At 33.4% G+C, this 20,594-nt stretch overlaps 1 pseudogene; it reads right to left on the bottom strand.

Moving 5' to 3' along the window:
* Positions 1-15,545: 15,545 nt before the first annotated feature.
* On the bottom strand, positions 15,546-15,664 carry LOC127151070 (5S ribosomal RNA; annotated as a pseudogene).
* Between the last annotated feature and the right edge of the window lie 4,930 nt (positions 15,665-20,594).

Raw genomic sequence — 20,594 nt, 5'->3', positions numbered from 1 at the left:
GAATTTCTTTACCACCTAGGTTGCTCCCTCGGTTCTTCGGTAGTCTAGGCTGTGAAGGGGGAGGAATGGCACTACTCACCAAAGGGTGTCTGTTATCCTCAAAATAGGTCCCGTGCTTCGTGGTCCACCAGTTTGTAAATCGCTGAGTCACATGCTTGCAAGGCTCTAACGAACGGGCGGGCAAGTATAGCTCGGATAAAGTGTTACGCCTCATACATATTCTCCAGTGATATAATATATTATCCAACGTGATCGCAGGTGGCATGCCCCCTATATCATTAGGGAGGTCCTGGTAAAAGCCAAATTGTCGTCCAAATCGATATGGACTGTATGATGTTATGATCCAGGTATTTTCGCAACGAGAGGACAAGTAGCAAGAACGCATGCTTACGAAATATGACATTTGCAGAAACGATGAATCATGGGTATCAACCATGCGTTCATGTTTATTCCTGTTATGGAGATTAGCGTGCCACTGAATTCTCGCACCATTATGGATCAATTCGCGTGCCTCATATTCGCCAAAATAAATAGACCCGCCTTCGCCTGAAAAGTTAGTCATCTTGGGCCCTCGAACTTCCGTGGGAAGTGGATAATGTGTGCCAAAATAATGAGCTAACCAACCATGGACGTAATGCATGGGAAAGTGAAAGTCCATGCGCCCTATCGGATTGGAGGCTTTGGTTATCAAACCTAGCCCATGGTATATGTTCGCCAAATCTGGAACTGCAAGACTATAAATAGTGCCAGCGGCCATTAGGCTTGCAACCCTAAACACTCCAGGACGAAGAAACGATCCTTTCTGAGGAAATACGAAAAGGCACAACCAGCAAGATAAGAAGGCAGCTAAATATGTTTCATCCTTCAAATCATCCCTGATTCCAAGTTCTGCAAATAACATGCTCTCCCTAGAAGACCACTCACGAGCTTGGATCTTCGAACCATCAGGGTTTTGAGTAGACTTGAAGCGCGACGCCTTCTTTTGCTTTCGCGTTGTTGGCTTATCATAGCTCTTAGATCCAAGATACCAGAATGAAATCCAAGAGCCAATAGTTACTTGGGAGTCATTCTTAGAAGAGGCCGAGCGATCATTCCTCTGCGTACAAACTATTGAGTAATACGCCTGGAAAAGATATTGACAGGTCGTCGGAAGACACTTCGTCTTATCCCGCGATGTGGAGGTCAATTCTTTAAAAGAAGGGATCCTTTCCTCGTAGAAATCTCCCTTAATGGGAAGACCCCCAAAGGACCATAAGTTCCACAAAGAAATGGATAACTCGCCCGCCATAGTATGAAGAGTATTAGTCGAAGGACACCATGCTTCACAAAATGCTCGAACAACATCACTGTTGCGATCATAAGTGTATAAAGAAGCTATTACGGCGCCATATAAACGAGTACTGTAAAGAAGTCGTGTATTTCGACCAACTACAAGCTCCAACCACTCCCAATAACAGTCAGTAAAGCAAAACTCTCCAGGGACCTTGGTCACAGTACCCCAACGTGTTTGGCCTTCAATTAAACGTTGTCCAAGAGTGAGAGCTCTGCCAGAATTACGAGCCTCATTGTGGATAGAAGATTGCAAGACCCATGCGCTTTTTCCCTCGGACAAGGGTACCTCCACGGATAATCTGGGAAGAACTGAGTTGTTGTCTAAGCGTGGCCAATGATCTGCAAAAGCGCCAGCCCACGACTTCTCCACAATGAGACTAAGTCCATCTTCTCTGGGTTGATTTCTGTCAGAAAGTATTACGAGATGTCGAACTCCAGACAAGAATCGTTCCGTGAAGTAAACCATCGTCTGTAAAAGAAAATCATCACAAGCAAGTTAGTGTCGATGACATTGTCTTGGAACAAAGAGTATATGAAAACAAAGTCGACGAATCAATAGGGCGTCATGATAGAGTTGCATCGTCTATCACGAACAAACCCTAGGCGTCAAGAAAACAGCAGGGCGTCATGATAGAGTTGCATCGTCTACCATGAACAAACCCCAAGCGTCGAAGAATCAGTAGGGCGTCATGATAGAGTTGCATCGTCTATCACGAACAAACCCTAGGCGTCGAAGAAGCACCAGGGCGTCATGATAGAGTTGCATCGTCTATCATGAACAAACCCCATGAGTTGATGAATTAGTAGGGCGTCATGATAGAGTTGCATCGTCTATCACGAACAAACCCCAGGCGTCAAGGAAGCACTAGGGCGTCATGATAGAGTTGCATCATCTATCACGAACAAACCCCAGACGTCGAGGAATCAGTAGGGCGTCATGATAGAGTTGCATCGTCTATCACGAACAAACCCCAGGCGTCGAAGAAGCAGCAGGGCGTCATGATAGAGTTGCATCGTTTACCATGAACAAAATTCAAGCGTCGAAGAATAAGTAGGGCGTCATGATAGAGTTGCATCGTCTATCACGAACAAACCCTAGGCGTCGAAGAAGCACCAGGGCGTCATGATAGAGTTGCATCGTCTATCATGAACAAACCCCATGAGTTGATGAATCAGTAGAGCGTCATGATAGAGTTGCATCGTCTATCACGAGCAAACCCCAGGCGTCAAGGAAGCACTAGGGCGTCATGATAGAGTTGCATCGTCTATCACGAACAAACCCCAGACGTCGAGGAATCAGTAGGACGTCATGATAGAGTTGCATCGTCTATCACGAACAAACCCCAGGCGTCGAGGAAGCAATAGGGCGTCATGATAGAGTTGCATCGTCTATCACGAACAAACCCTAGGCGTCGAGGAATCAGTAGGGCGTCATGATAGAGTTGCATCGTCTATCACGAACAAACCCAGGCGTCGAGGAATCAGTAGGGCGTCATGATAGAGTTGCATCGTCTATCATGAACAAACCCCAAAAGTTGACATTCATAGAAGCAGGGCATCCAGGAGATCTAACTTCATATATACTTGCATGGGATCTCCATTTTTTTTCTTTCTTAAAAAAAAAAGAAAAAAGAAAAAAGAAAATAAAATTCGTTAATAGTAAACAAAAAAATGGAACCAACCTTTGATAGAGCTTCTGGTTGGTGCAAACCTGAAAAAAAAATATAGGTAAGTTGGAAAAAAAAAAGAGAGAAAAAGAAGGGATTAACAAACAAATAAATAAATAAATGAAAAGTCTTTCTTTTAGAAAAGGGTAATATATATATATATATATATATATATATATATATATATATATATATATATATATATAGAAAACAAAGAAAAATAAAAAATAAAAAAAAAAGAAAGAAAAGAAAAAGAATTATAAGTAAATAAATAATAGACTACAAAAAAAATGGCAAACAAAGTGGAAAGTTAACAAAAAGGGAAGAAACTAATTTTAAAACAATAATGATAATAATAGCAATAAACATTTATGAAAAAAAATAAAAAGTAAAAAAAAAAAGAGAAGAAAGAGATTAAAAAAAAAAGTTGAAAAAAAAAGGGAAAATTTTTTCTTTTAGAAATTATAAAAAAAAATACTTAAAAAAATTATAAATAGATATTTATTAATTAAAAAAAAAAAAAGCTAAATCTGCCGCCGCCCCCATCTTCTCTCTTTCTTTTCTCCCTTCTCTTTTCTCTGCTTCTCTTTTCTCTGCTTCTTCTTCCTTTTTCTTCTCTTTTTTTTTTCTTTCCTTCTTTCTCCTTTTCCATTCTCTTTTTTTCTTCCTTCTCCTCTACATCTCTGCACCTCTTCTTCTTCTTCCTTTTTCTCTCTTTTGTTTTTCTTCTTTCTTTCGCCGCGGACTAACAGAGGCGTGCAGCAGGCGGAATTAAAAAAAAAAACCAAAAAAAAAACCAAAAAAAAATCAACAAAAAAAAAAAGAAAAAGAAAAAAAAAAAGAAACAAAGAAAAACCTTTTTCTTCTTCCTCCCTCTTTGACAATAAATAATGTGAATGTTATGCCTCTTTGCACCATAGCCTCACGTATTTATAGGGACTAAAAATAAATCATATCTAGGATTGTTGAGATTTAACATTTAAATTGTTGAGATTTAATATTTAAATTGATGAGATTTAACATTTAAATGGTTGAGATCTTCACCTAAAACATTTAAATTGTTGAGATCTTTATCTAAATCTTAAAAAAAAAAAGTTTTTTTTAAAATCTTGGAGAAGTTTGAGATTTTATTTATTTATTTATTTATCTTTTTTTTTCTTCCGTTTTCTGGAAAATATGTATCTATATATTCTATACAAATAATAATAATTCAAAAGAGGAAGATATATACATATATATATTAAATTAAAAAAAAAAGAAAAAAAAAGAATGATTATCATTCATATACACATTTTTATCTTTCTTATTTTTATTATTATTATTATTATTATTATTATTATTATTATTATTATTTTTCTTTCTTCTCTTTTCTTCTAAATATGTAAAAAATATAATAAAATAAATAAATAAATAAGTACTAATTTTACCATCCCATTTCTCTTTTACACAAAAAAAAAATAAAAAATAACATTAGAGTCAATAATAATAACAAACAACTTACATCCATGAATTGGCAATATTCCAATTTTATTACTTTTAAGCGTCAATCTTTCAATTACTATTTAAAAATAATGATAATAATAAATTAATTAATTAAATTTCACGTAGTGTTTTAATCACTCATATCCAAATGCATAGTGATTAATTTGACATTTTTTATGGGAGCCAAAATCAAGAACAAATCGCTTGTATTTTTTATCTTAGATTATTGTTTTTCGAAATTCATCCACTCATGCAGGTGTACGAATCTCGAAAAGGGGGCATTTGTTGAGCAATAAATTTTGGTCAATTAAATTCTGCCACGTCATCACAATAAATATTGTGATAATCATAATTTGATTGGGTTTGGATAATTAAGCTTTCTTGCACCTGATCTAATTAAGCCCTAAATATAAATTAGGGTAAGAAATAATGGACCAAGCCCGTCAAACAATTGGGCCCGGACACAAACCCAACAAGCAAATGGGCCCAAGCCCAGAGTGTCAGGTGGGCTCAAGCCCAAGCCCAATAAGCAAATGGGCTAAGCCTAAGTCCAACAGACAAATAGGCCCAAGCCTAACAAACAAACAGGCCCAAGCCCACTTAAAGCCCATAAAATTTCTCTATAAATAGAGACATCTACCATTCATTTGAGGGACCTTTGATTGAAGAGAAGAATCGAAGCTCTGAAGAATTGAAGACAAAAACTTCTGAAGACTCTCAAGACGCGCAAGTTATCATCAACCTCAAAATCAACCTTCTGAAAGATCGAAGACTTGGAAGATCAAACTTTCCTTGAATTCCAGAAGATTGAAGCTTGAATTGACTTGTAGTTACAACTTCTTGAAGATCGAAGACCACGAAGTTCTAAATTTTATTTTTTTTGTATTCGAGAGAAAGAATCAAAGGAGTAAATATTAGAGATTGTATCCACAATACATAAATCAATACAAAGTTCGATTCCACGAATTAAATTTCTCCTGAAATCTCGTGTGAACAATGACAAAATTCAAACTCTCAGATATATTAGTGGTCATGACATTATATCTCCTACGTGATGAGTACGCACGAGATCACCTCGAAAAATCAATTGATTCTAACTCTTGACGTATACTAGGTGCACCAGATTCTAACAAACGCATCTCATGTTCATAATCTACTAGATTATAAGCTTTGCTACATGCATGAAATACAATATCAACTATTCTTTTATGCTTTAACTTTAGGTTCCTTAGTAAATGAACCATACACATGTAATGTAAAATTGGGAAATGCTATCTCTATAGCTTTACATTTACTTTTATGCATGCCTGATACTATTATGATACCATTTCTTCTACCTATTTTCTTCAACTGGTTGCAAAACCAAATCTATGATGAATCATTCTCATAATCAACAACACAAAAAGTTAAAAGAAAGATTTGATCATTAGCATCTGGTGTTGAAGCAGTTAAAAGAGTACTATCGTACTTATTTTTTAGACTAGTTCTATCAATAGAAATAACAGGACGATAAAGCTGCTAACTGAAAATTGATGCAGATAATTCCATAAAGAAATAGAGAAAGTTACCTTTAGCATCAACCTTGAATTCAATAAGAGAACCCATGGACATGAAAGTTTGATATATTAATATTAACAGAGAGAACAGAAACTGAGGGAGAGAGAGTTTTTGTACAAGATGAATTTCTTTATATCTTTGTATTGATATTTACATAGCCCAAGCTTGATATATATAGGAGCTTGGTAATAATTGTCTTTTAACAAACTAACCAATAAACTGTGTAACAAATAAACTGTATAATAGAAAAGTAACAACTCTTATTGTTAATACTCCCCCTCAAGTTGGACATTAGTCTAGTCAAGGTAGATGATGGTAGTGCTTTGGTAAATATATCAGCTAGTTGTAGGCTAGACTTGATAGGTAGAACTTTTAGGAACTCTTCAACTATCTTGTCTCGGACAAAATGCTAACAATCTCTATGTGTTTTATCCTTTCTTGAAGCGTCAGATTAGATGCAAGGATAATTGCTGCCTGATTGTCACAAAACACAGTGGTTGACATTAAAGTCTTCACATTAAGCTCAAGTAGGAGCTGTGAGATCCAAACTAGCTCACTAGTGAATGATGCCAAGGCTCTATATTTGGCTTCTACATAGGACTTTGAGACAATTATCTGTTTTTTAGATTTTCAAGAGATTATAGAACCTGCTAGGAAGATGCAAAACCCAGTGACTGATGTTCTAGTGTCAAGGCAGAACCCCTAATCAGCATCAACAAAAGCTTTTAAGTGAAATGAATCAATGGGTTTTATTAGAATGCCTTGTCTTAGAGAGCCTTTTAGATACTTCAATAGATGATGAGTAGCATCTAGGTGATCTTTTGTAGGTTTTTGCAAGTACTGCTAAGACGGTGGACATCAAAACAATTATCTGGTTTAGATATTTGTAGATATATCAATATGCCAATTAGTCTTCTATAGCAAGTGGTGTTTTCCTCAGTTACTTGTCTTCCTTCTGATTTAGATAGCATAAAATTAGGATCCATAGATGTTACAACTGGTTTAGTATAAAAAAAAATCAATGTCTTATAGGATTTGAAGGCAGTATTTTATTTGAGATAACATGAGTCCTTGTTGAGACCTTGATAACTCTAGCCCACGAAGTACATTGCTTGCCCCAACTTCTTTAGTTTGAAATGTGCCTTTGGGATGTCTTTGACTGAGTTGATGACTGAGGGAGATGGTCTAGTTAGTAATATGCCATCTACATATACTAACAAGGCTACAAAGTTGTTTCCATTGTCCCGAGTGAATAATGAGTAATCAGATTTGGATTGAATGAAACCATGTGAGGATATTGCTTCTGCAAATTTTAGGCACCACTGCCTTTATGCTTGCTTAAGGCCATATATGGACTTATTATGTTTGCAAGCCAATCTTTCTTCTTCTCTTGGTACTTGAGAAGTTTGGTAGCCTAAAGGTAAGGACATATGCATTTCTTCAAACAAGTCTCCATTTAAGAAGGCATTATTTATGTTCATTTAGGCAAGAGATCAATTATAGGATGTAGCAAGGGCTAAGAATATCTTGACAGTGACTATTTTAGCAACTGGTGAGAAAGTATCTGAAAAATCTATCCCTTCTTGTTGATTATAGTCCTTTGCTACAAGCTTGCCTTGTATCTATCAATGGTACCATCTGTTGGGGTTGATGCCCTAAATCTCGTGGTCTTGTAGTTTGTAATTGTATATATTATACAAACTTTTTATTTATCTAATAAAATAAAGTATTTTATTTTATTTGACATTTAGTTGCATTAACCCACAAAACCAATAAATTAACATCCAAGGTTATCTTCTGTAACCTAAACATGTATGTGGAGACATACAAGTGGATCATGTTAAGTGATAACCTAAATGGTCTGTAGTAAATGGATAAGGCTGGATACCTTATCCTGGTGACACTACGAATACGACCTGCTTTGTAGTTGTTACAATTGTTCTAAAGTGCTACATATGATATGATCCTAATCATTCATGTCATTTCACCAGGATGACTATAGGTGACTTGACCTGAATCCTGTGTGAGTTGTGAACTCCTGCCTATGAAGGCGATCCTTTGATTTGCATGGGTGAGAGTGGCCTATGTAGCCGACTCAATATGCCTACCATTTTGGAGATTCGTTCGATTGGGGAGCTGGGAACACAGCTACACAAGAAGGAATTCACTCATTCTCTATAGATAGAGTAAGTAGAAAAATTGCTCTCTTAGGGGCTGATTTCAGGGCTTGAACAATGTGGTGCCACACCCTCTCTTGGCCTGAGAGGAGTTTAGTTATAGTAGGACTATAATTATTGTTCATTAGAGGAATCAGTGGCAAAACGGTAATTTTTTGGCCTAGCTGTACTGTTGTTGATTGGCCGAGCAATTTGTGAAGGGTCACTGCACTGTTGATTGGTTATATCTAATTGACACAAAAAATATATCTACAGTAAGAAAAGTACGTCTTTAGTGGAACGACCAATAGTTAATGAATAAAGATTAATTTAATTAAAGAGTTTAATTAATTAATTAATCACATTTCATTGGAGCTTCAATCTGTAGGTCCATAAGGTCCCATTGTTAGCTCAATAAGGATAAATTAGAATTAAATTTATTTTGGTTTAATTTGAATTGTTCAAATTGATTAAAGGGAATAAACTGTATATGATACAATTAATATAATGTATTTGATACATTATAATGTAAAGTTTTTGTGAGAGAAGTTAATATTTGAATATGATTCAAATAATAATAATAATAATAATATGAATAAGATTCATAAATAAACTATAGGTTAAAATTAATATGGATTTGATTCATATTAGAATTATAGATTATATGAGAGATCTAAACCATTGGTTATATTATATATGATATGATATAAAGTATATATTATTATATGAGATATAATATATATTGATTAAACTTATATTAATTTTATTTTATTTAATTAATTTTTTTTAAATAAATAGAATGAATACGTGGGAAAGAGGGAGGAAGGTATTTTGATAACTTCCCCCACCATATCAATAATGGTTAAGATTTGTTTTTTAATAGGAAAAAGAGAAAGTGTTTTTTAAGAGCACACTCTTATCGATCTCTCTGTATCCCAAAGGAAATAGAATTCTCTCAAATTATTTTCTCTCACCAAAATTACAGAAGCTCACAATTCTCTGTGATTCTTTACTTGGAGAATAACAACGAAGATTTTATGGTGTCTTAGAAGCTTGGAGGAAGAGTTCTTTAAGGTTCTACAAAGGTTAGTTTCTTTTCTCATTTTTCCTCCATGAGAAGCATGCTTAAGTTTTGTTTATTGTTTTTCTTTGAATTTAATGTTTTTACAAATTGAATATTTCATTTGTACGATGTTCATACGCTTCCGCTTTGCGAATTCCATTCCTTCAATTGGTATCAGAGCTATGAATCTTGAATTGGAGTCTATGTACTTTAATTCAGTCTGGGATCTTGTAGATAAACCTGATGGGGTAAAACCTATAGGTTGTAAATGGATCTACAAGAGAAAAAGAGGTGCAGATGGTAAGGTACAAACTTTTCAAGCTAGACTAGTGGCAAAGGGTTATACCCAAGTTGAGGGAGTTGACTATAAGAAGACTTTCTCACCTGTTGCCATGTTAAAGCCTATTCGAATACTTTTGTCCATTGCTGCATATTTTAACTATGGGAGATTTGGGAAATGGATGTGAAGATTACCTTTCTAAATGGCAATCTTGAGGAGACCATCTATATGCAACAACCAGAAGGATTCATAATTCCAGGTCAAGAGCAAAAGGTTTGCAAGCTTAATCGTTCTATTTATGGATTAAAACAAGCTTCTCGATCTTGGAACATAAGATTTGATACCGCAATAAAATCTTATGGATTTGATCAAATCGTTGATGAACCTTGTGTCTACAAAAGAATCATCAACAATTCAGTAGCTTTCTTAGTTCTATACGTAGATGATATCCTACTCATTGGGAATGATGTAGGTTTACTAACTGACACTAAACAATGGCTAGCAGCCCAATTTCAAATGAAAGATTTGGGAGAGGCACAGTTTGTTTTGGGTATTCAGATTTTTAGAGGTCGTAAGAACAAAACGCTAGCTTTGTCTCAAGCATCGTATATTGAAAAAATAGTTGTTAAATATTCAATGCAAAACTCCAAGAGAGACTTACTACCTTTCAGGCATGGAGTTACTTTGTCTAAGAAACAGTTTCCTAAGACACCTCAAGAGGTTGAGGAAATGAGACATATCCCCTATGCATCAGCTGTTGCCAACTTGATGTATGCGATGTTATGTACTAGACCTAACATCTGTTATGCGGTGGGGATAGTCAGTAGATATCAATCTAATCCAGGATTATCTCATTGGATTGCCGTTAAAACTATCCTCAAGTATCTTAGGAGAACGAGGAACTACATGCTTGTGTATGGCTCTAAGGATTTGATTCTTACAGGATACACAGACTCTGACTTTCAGACTGATAGAGATTCTAGGAAATCTACATCAGGTTCAGTGTTCACTCTTAACGGAGGAGCTGTAGTTTGGAGAAGTATCAAGCAAGGATGTATTGTTGACTCCACCATGGGGGCAGAGTATGTTGCAGCTTGTGAAGCTGCCATAGAGGCTGTTTGGCTTAGAAAATTCTTGAATGATTTGGAAGTAGTTCCAAACATGTCAAAGCCAATTACTCTTTACTGTGATAATAGTGGGGTTGTGGCTAATTCTAGGGAGCCCAGAAGCCACAAACGTGGAAAACATATTGAACGCAAGTATCACTTGATTGGAGATATAGTGCATCGAGGGGACGTGATCGTCACACAGATAGCTTCGACGCACAATGTTGCTGATCCGTTTACAAAGCCCTTTACGGCTAAGGTGTTTGAGGGTCACCTAGAGAGTCTGGGTCTACGTGACATGCTACATTTAATCTAGGGAAAGTGAGAGATTTACTGGGTGCGTATTGTATGCCCTAGTTTCTTGTTTTGTGTACTATTATAGTTTTTTAATTTTTATGTTGTACACCCCACTTCACCTTGTATACCCATTTACTACCAATGGTGTGATGATCTTTTGGGAGGGAAACAATGGTCCATGTATTCGTTCTTTCCTTAGCTTTTATTTCGTCAGCCATGACTTTTCTCCAAGTCTAATGTTTTACAGCTTGGTGGTAGTAGGATGGTTCATATGTGAAGGCAACATTGAACAAGTAGTTCTTATGGTGTTGGGAATAGGCAATATAGAAGAGGTGTTTAGTAAGAGGAAAAGGGTGTTGAACTTTGGGAGGTGAGGTTATAATGAACGTCTTTTAGGTAAGAAGGTGGATGGTGTTGCCGAGGGGATTTTCTGGGTGCTACGGTAGTAGGTATTTGGATAAGGTTATTATTCTATGCCAACTTTTCAGTACAATGATCTTGATCATCATCACCGTGGTTATCTTCAAGGGTATTTTCTGATATAGATCTTTCAGCAGTAGTTAGATCAATTATGGTCTCTTTTTCTAGGCAATCAAATAAAAGGTATGGTATGACGAATTGCTCGAGGAAGTTGTGTGAGATTGGAGTACCTTTTTCTCTGATAGAAACAAATGGAAATAGTTTTTCAAAGAATAAGACATCTTTAGAAACAAAGAACTTCTTCTTGGCTATGTCATACAGCTTGTATCCCTTCATGCCTGGTGGAAATCCCATAAAAACACAAGGTTGTGCTCTAGGATCGAATTTGGATCTATTTGCTAAAAGTGTAGAGGTATAGGCAAGACAGCTGAAAGTTTTAATAATACTATAATCAGCTTCTTTCTCAAATAAAGTGGCAAATGGAGTTCTATTTGAGAGCAGGACCATGGATGTTTTGTTGATCAGATAGGTAGCACTTAAACACATTCTCCCCAAAAAGTAAGAGGAGATTTTGCTTGGAACATCAATGCTCTTGCCACATAGAGGAGGTGTTGATGCTTTCTTTCTACCACTGAATTCTGCTAAAGAGTATAGGCACATGAAAACTGGTGAGCTGTTGTAGTTTTAGCAAAGAAGTCCCTGAAATTCAACTCTGAAGCATTGTTAGAACGAAAAATCTTAATTACTTTTGAGAATTGAGTTTCAATTAGCTTAATGAATCGAGGAATGACTTGTAAAATATCATTCTTATTTCTCAAAAGGTATATCTATGTGTATCTAGACATATCATCAACAATGGTGGCAAAATAAGAATGTCCAACATGTGTTAAAGTTTTAAAGGGACCCCATATATCACAATGTACAAGATCAAATGTATTCTCAGCAATATTATTCAATATAGAAAATGAAATGCGCTTTTGTTAGCTAAGGGACAAATATGACAAACTTCTTTACAGGTTGAGGAATAAAAAATTTCTATCATCTTTGTTAGTTCCTTTATTCTAGTGATAGAAGGATTTTCCATCCGTTTGTGCCATGTGGAGGTGGAAGCTTTACTCATTAGAGTAGTATGTTGAATATAGTTAATCTTCTCATTCTTCATTCTGAATAGGTAGAGCCCATTAGTTAACTCAACCCTCACAATCATTTTCGAAAGTAACTTGTTCTAAATAAGATAATTAGAGTTAGAAAATGATGCAGCAAATCGTTCATCCTTGAGAAGAGCACTAACTAACAGTAGGTTGTATTTGAAGTTAGGAATATAAAGCATATATCTTAGGATCACTTCATTTGATATGGAAATATCTCCTATATACTCAACCTTTAGGCGAGTTTTGTTAGGCAAGATTACTCACATGTTTTGAGTGCTATGAAGATTTTTAAACATAGACTTCTAATAGCAAATATGTGAGGAAGCACCAAAATCAATGATCCAAATTGATGAATCAGTAAGTAAAGTAGAGAGACAAGTACCTGTTATGTGAGTAGTCTCTGTTTTGGAATTTTCACCATTTTGGGATGTGCTGAGATGAGTTTGCAGCATATTTAGAAGTTGTGAATATTGGCCAGAGTGGAGGCTAGCAAAAAATGCAGATTGGTTGCTTTCAGAAGCTTCTATCACTTTCTCATTTCCAACTTGAATTGTATTGCTTTTTCTATGTTGATGAACTGAGTTATTGCTTTCAAGTCTATGACCGGGAGGATAACCATGCAACTTATAGCACTTGTCAGCAACATGTTCTCTATAGCCACAATTAAAGCATATAAGTCGTGTATCCCTTTTCTTGGACTTCTCAAAGGAAATTTGTCTTTTGGAATTAGCCATTAGTGTGATGCTCTCAATTGAAGGTGTAAATCCAATGGATCTTTGTTTTTCTTCTTAGATGATGAGGGAAAAAACTTTGTTTATAGGTTGCAAAGGATCAAACAACAATATTTGAGCTCTAATATGAGAATAAGATTCATTTAATTCCATAGGAAAGATCATTACAAACTCTGGATTAAAAAAAAGCAATCATTTTCTTTGACCTTTCACAAGTGCATTCATCCATAGGAGGATATTCAACAAGTTCTTGCCATATAGTGGTAATTTTTGCATAGTACATTTCAACTGAGAGGCTTCCTTGTGTAGTGGTTATCAAGTCCTTTCACAATATATGTGAGATCCATTAGACTACTTATATCTTTCTTTCAATTCATCTCATAACGCTTCCATTGTAAACAAGGCTTGCCGCTATTTATTTCGAAATGGAGTTGATAATCCAAGATGCTATTGCATCGTTATTGCATTTCCAAGCTGAGAGGAGATAATTATCTTCTGAAGGTTTTTTAATTGTGCCGGTGATGAATCCAACTTTGTTCTTTCCAGATAACGCAAGCATCATCGCTCTACTCCATGATGAGTAATTATTTGATCCTACCTGTGGTGTAGAAACAAGGTTGGTAGTCGGGATAATGGAATGGTGTAACATGAAAGGGTTTAATAAGGCATCAATATCAGAGGAGGTAATCGACGCTAAGGTGTTAGAGTTGCCGGACGTTGAGTTTTCAAGTGTCGTCATTATTGTTGACTGCACGAGGGTGAAAAGACGTTCGAGTTCTTGTTCTCAAGACCCTCTTTGCGAAAATTGCTATGATGCCATAACAAAGAGAACAAAAACTGAGGGAGAGAGTTCTTGTACAAGGTGAATTTCTTTATTTCTATGTATTGATATTTACATAGCCCAAGCTTGATACATATAGGAGCCAATAAAATGTGTAATAACAAAAGTAGCCACCTAATTTTATCATACAATTTTTATTATTCTTTAAAAAATATATAGTAATTGTTACAATGGCTAAAATTTTTATTTATTTTTTTAAAAGAAAAAAAGTAAAATTTTTGTAATAATATAAAATCTTATGATAATTACTTTTTTTAAATCTTTTATGAAAAGAAAAAATAAAAACCATTAATGAGAATATCTATCTTTTAAGAAAAAAAATCAAATCAATTTATCACATTTGACTTATTTTTATCATTTTAGGAAAAAACAAATTAATTTATTTTATACAAAATCTTTTAATATATATTTGATTTATCATTTTAGGAAAAATAAATAAATTTATTTTGGACAAAATCTTTCGATATACATTTTTACTATTTTAGAAAAAAATTAATAAAATCACATAATATCTAATTTATTTTTATACTTATTAAAGTTTTCTAATTTGTGGTACTCTTGGGTCTATAAATAAAGACCTTTGGCCATTTGGAATAGGGGAGAAAAATTTTGGTTTAAAGAAAACTTCTAAAAAATTTGTTTAGAGAGAATCTTTGCCAAAAAAAAATTCTTTCAAAAGACCTATTCCTCTACAAAGGGTGGGTTTTTAATTTTTCGCTATTTTATTTTTATTTTTTTATTTTCTTATTTATTATTATTATTTTGTCTTTTTTCTTTACCCTAAACAATTTAATCCCATAATAAAGGAAAAACTTAGTTGAAGGTTGCATTAGGTAGAAATTTACTCTCAACGATCCCCACCTCATACAAGAAGTAATTTTCTTCGGGATTTGAATTCTTATTGTTATTCTTCTCTAGAGAAAGAAAAAAATGTATAAGAGAAATTTCATTATTTTCTTTTGCCGTTTTTTTAATCATTATTCTATTAAAAAAAACTTTTAACCTTTTTCTTCCTCATAAATAAGAGAGAAAGAAAAGAGAGATAAAGAAATTTTTTTTGTTTTATTCATCGTTATTATCATTATTTTTTTTAACGTAAACTCTTAGCCCTTATTTTTTTTTCTCTAGAACATAAATAGAAAAAACGAGGGATAGAGAAATTTATTATTATTATTATTATTATCATTACTTTTTTTCCTTTTTAACTTATTATTGTTATTTATTTATTTATTATTATTATTATTATTATTGTTATTTTATTTGATAATTTTTTCTCTTTATTAGGGTTGCAGCAACCCTCTGTTTTTTTTCTTTCCTGATTTTATTTATTTAGTTTCTTTTTTTTTTTTGTTTATAATCTTTTTAACTTATTATTATTATTATTACTTTTTTCCCTTTTTCAATTTATTATTGTTATTTATTATTATTATTATTATTATTATTGTTTTCTTAAATAGAAAAATGGGTGCAACACAAGAACTTCCCAAAAGGTCACCCAACTTACTACTACTTTCGCCCAAGCATGTTTAACTGCGGAGTTTTGATCGAATTCGGTGCATTAGAGCTGGTATGATTGCACCCTATTATTATTATTATTATTGTTATTTTATTTTATTTTACTCTTTATTAGGGTGGCGACAATCTCTATTCTTTTTTCATTTCTTCTTTCTTTCCTTATTTTATTTATCGCTATTATGTTTCTTTCTTTTTCTTTTCTTTTAACTTATTTTCATTACTATCATAATAATTATTATTATGTGACCTTAAATACATATATGCATGCATTGATATCTTACATGGAATTTATTTTGATAATATTATGATATTATTTTGCATTATTTAATTAAATTGATATCTTTTTCTTTACATTATTATTCTCTTTACTTTTTATCCTTAAAAACTCTAACGACGAAATTAGAAATATCTGGGAGTCCGTTATTTCTAAATTCTTGAGGTGAGGGGACCACTTCTTTGGGAGTCTGAGATCGATCCCCAATATTTTTAAAATAAAATTTTATGTTATTTGCCTAATTTATTGTGTTGTATATTTGATTTGGTTTATGATGCATTATTTCTATTTGACATTCATTGAAAATTTTTTGAAGTTTTTAACCTTAATTACAAGTAATTTTGAAATTTTTCTTAAATTTGTCTTTTTCCTTTAAAATTATATTTTTTTTATGTTTTTTTTTAAACTCAAAACTAAATCTATAGTTCATAAGGTTTCTTAATCAACTTTTTTAATAACCCACATCGATTTCGCTAAAAAATCCTACGATGGAATCTATAAATTTTTTGGAGTCAGTTATTTCTAAAGTCTTGAGGTGAGGGATCAATATCTCTGGGAGTCTGAGATTTGATCCCAAGAAAAAATGAATTTAATCAATGTTTTAAAAAAATCTTTATTCAAAGACTAGTCTATGATAGAATTTGAGAAATTATTACAATTTCTCATTTTCTTAGGGTGAGAAAATTTTCCTCAATATAGTCTAATTAATGAAATATATGTTACTTATTTTATGGGATCATTGTTTCAAATATTGGAGTAATTAACAATGAAATAAGACATATAATAAAAAATCTTTGTTTTTCTAAATTAACTTTATTCAAGACATTAAATTTGACCACCGTTTTCTAAACGGGTGTTATGAGATACTAACACCTTTACCGTACCAAATGACTCCCGGACTCAATTCTAGTTTTTTTCGTAGACTTTTTTTATTTTATTTAAAATTATTTACTTTATGATTGGACATCGTAAAAAAGATTGGTGGCGACTCATTTTTTTATTTTTTTAAATTAACCATTTTTTAAGGACGTCGGTCGCTCCGCGTCGTCTCGGGTATGTGGCGACAACAAATAAATTGTGTAACAGAAAAGTAACAACTCTTATTGTTAATAAATATAACGAATAATGTAAAAGGAGCGTGACGTAGTAAGTATATAATTTATGTACGGGTGTATATTACAAAGATACTTGGGTTGTTGACATTCAATATGTACACAAATGCTAGTAATATCTTGTATGAGTCATTAGGAGATTCTCTAACTTCATCCAAAGCAGTTCCACGTGCACACCAAGCTTTTTGTTAACTAATGTTCAAACCATGTTCAAAATGAATATAATGGAGTATATCCTTAGGAGTGCTCAACTCCATACTAGCTATACTTATTTTCTTCTTTATTAAGTCCTTTATAACAGAAAAAGTAGCTTGCATGTGATTTGTTAAAGAAATATCTATAGAACATGTATGTTGACCATCAAACCTAGTAACAACCCATAAAGATTTGTCACAATGGAAACGATATGAAACACGTATGACAATAAACATTCTTTCGATACTCACTGCGAAATCAAAACTTCCTTGTTTGATTTAATTGTACGGTATTGAAAATTGTCTCTAATGACAATGACTGCAAGGATTATTTCAACAAAGCCTTTGTTGAAAATATGTCATGGATTTTTACTTTGAAAGTGGAAGAAATCTTAGACATTTTAATATTAAAATACGACCCTCTTCTGCATGAATGTCTATTGACAATGAATTGGAAGGTTGTAGAATCCAAAGTAATACCAAAACAGTCAACATAATGAACAATGAGAGCAATGTGTTGCTCCACATTAGATGTTATTATGTGGTAAACCCATTTAACATTGCTATCGTTGGTAATAGGCAAGTCTTTCTTAAGACATTCAGTAGGACCTAAGTAGAGTTATGTATCCAGATGATCCATATAAAAAAAACTGCCTAGCTTGGATAAAATACTATTGTATAAGTCTTGAAAATACATATGTTCGTTGACTAAAATTTCTTATACACTATAACTAGTGTAGTTGTCGGAGCTGGTCATAAGAAGTACACTTATACACTATAACTCTAAACCCTAGTTCTCTCTAGTGAAGAGTGCTTGTGATAGAAAAAACTCTGATACCAAATTCCATTTCAAATAAGCCTTATATAGGCTCAAGATACATAAAAAATAGCATGCTAACTACCCAAACAAATACCATAAAACTAGTCTAAAGAATAGGAACCTAAAGACTAGCAACAAAGAAAAAACTAATTACAATAAATCCTATTTTTAACCATTTTTTCTGATTAAATGAATATTAGTATTTTAAAGGGCAAGATCCACTTTTTGTCGTAAGATTTGATGTTGATGTTTATTTGATTCCTGAAGTTTTAAAATGAACACTTTAGTTCTCGAGGTTTGAGAAATAGTTCTAAATGGTTCTTAAAGTTACCGTTAGTTGACTAACAGAAAAATGATCTGGCCATTAAATATGATTAGTTTGGAAAAAATATATTATAATTTAATTTCTTATGATGTGGCATCCCTTCCCTCTTCATTCTCTCCTATCCTCTCTTTTTATCCTGCGTCAATCTTTAACCTTCAGTTTTTTTTTTGTCTAATTTTCTTTCTTTGCTCCCAAATTAATCCTAACTTCTATAGGTGTCTAGCTATCTTCTTTTTTATAATAAAATTTTCATTTTTCTTTCATCCTATCTCAATCTCCACTCCACGACTTTCATTTTTTTCTCACAATAAATTTGTAAATGCTCTGCATTACAAATCGAAAGATTTGATTGGGTCAATTAGGTTTTCTTCTATGAAACTTGTTAGTGTTTTAAAACACACTGAACGAAAAAAAAATAGATGGAGAAAATGGAGGGATTTACTCCAAAAGCAAGTAAAAATTACAAAATTTGATGGTGACGAAGAAGCAAGGGACTAGAAGTAGGGGTGTAAATAGGTTGGGTTGAGAGATATTCTCAATCCAACCCATATTTTCGGGTTGGGTGGATTTTCAACCCGAATAAACTGAATTAAGATTCCTACCCGACCCAACCCACAAAATATGGGTTGGGTTGGGTTGGATCGTCGGGTTGTTTTTTTCGTCCTCTCCACATAGTCATTCTAACAGCAAAGAACTCAAAACAACAAGAGGGATGACGTGCACAGAGGACGAAAATGAGGAGATGAGGAGATCGGTGAAGAAGAAGGAGATAAATTGATGAAGGTGAAGACGAAGGTGAGACGGGTGACGAAGCTGAAACGAGAAGACGGGTGAGGACTGAAGCAGCGAAGACGAAGGTGAGACGTGTGACAAAGCCGAAATAAGAAGACAGATGAAGACTAGAGTGGCGAAGACGGGTGACAAAGGAGAAGACGAAGCGTCGAAGAGGAGGTAGAGCGTAGCGAACTGATGAAGGAGAAGAACTGACGAATGAGAAGACGAGGTTGAGACTAAGCGGCGTAATTTTGAGTTTGAAAACTTAAATCATTATCTTTTATTAAAAAGGTAATATAATATAAAATATAAATCTAAATAAATATATATATATATATATATATATATATTATATTAATTCGGGTTGGGTTGAGTTGACCCGAATTTTTCAACCCCTAACCCGAGACCCAACCCAACCCACATTTTAAACTAACCCAACCAAACCCATATAATATGGGTTGGGTAATCCGGTTGTCAGGTTGCTCGGGTTATTCTTACACCCCTAACTAGAAGTATAGAAATGTATTTAAAAAGTGGGAGCTTGAGATTTAGAAAATAAAAAAAATAGTTGAGATTTGGAGAAAGAAAGGAAGCAGATAAATAAAGAATAAAAAAAGAAACAAATTTGTTGTATTTTGTAAACAAACTCTATGCTCGTCCAAAATTCTCGCTTGCAAAATTGGCTAGAGATTTATGGGGATGATGAGTGGAATGACTGAGTTAGGGGAGTTTGGAAATTGTTCTAGTTAATTCCAAAAGTTAACAAGGTGCATAATGAAAGGTAGAGAAGGGGAGAAAATGGAAGAGGGAAGAGATGCCATATCATAAAATAATATTATAATATATTTTTGTCAAATTAATCATATTTAATGGTCACGTCAATTAGAAATAGAAACAAGAAACAGAAAGCGAGAACGTTACCAAACGGGGCCTTAGAGACCATTTATAACTATTTTTCAAACCTCGGGATTAAAGTGTTTATTTTATAACTTTCCTAATCAAATTGATATCAATCTCAAATTTCAGAAACCAAAAGTGCATTTTATTCTATATTTAAAATTTTATTAAAAATGTGTTGCTTTGAAATTAACGGTGAATTTAACCATCCCTCTGACAGTGAAAATACGTCATGTATTTTAGGATTGAAGGTCGAAAGTCGAGGTTGATTAAAATGTGAAGGTTTTTCTTTTATGAAAATATGGATGTGATAAAATTTGTAAAGAACTTCGTAAAAATAGACGGACTTTTTTTATGAAACTTTGGCTATAACTTAATCAGATTACACATTACTATTTTTAATCATTATTTGTATAAAATAAAATAAACTTTGGTTTATCAGATGTTAAATGTTAATTCGAGAAAAATGAAAAGAATAAACGAAAAAATAATAAATTACAAAATAATATTGAGTATTAGTAATTAATTAAAAAATTAAAGAAGACATGACGTATACACAAAATAATTAGAAATTGTAGATTATGACATTGACATGTCTAC

This window comes from Cucumis melo, chromosome 9 (assembly GCF_025177605.1).
Source record: "Cucumis melo cultivar AY chromosome 9, USDA_Cmelo_AY_1.0, whole genome shotgun sequence".
Lineage (NCBI taxonomy): Eukaryota > Viridiplantae > Streptophyta > Magnoliopsida > Cucurbitales > Cucurbitaceae > Cucumis > Cucumis melo.
This window is presented reverse-complemented; position numbering and strand designations above follow the sequence as displayed.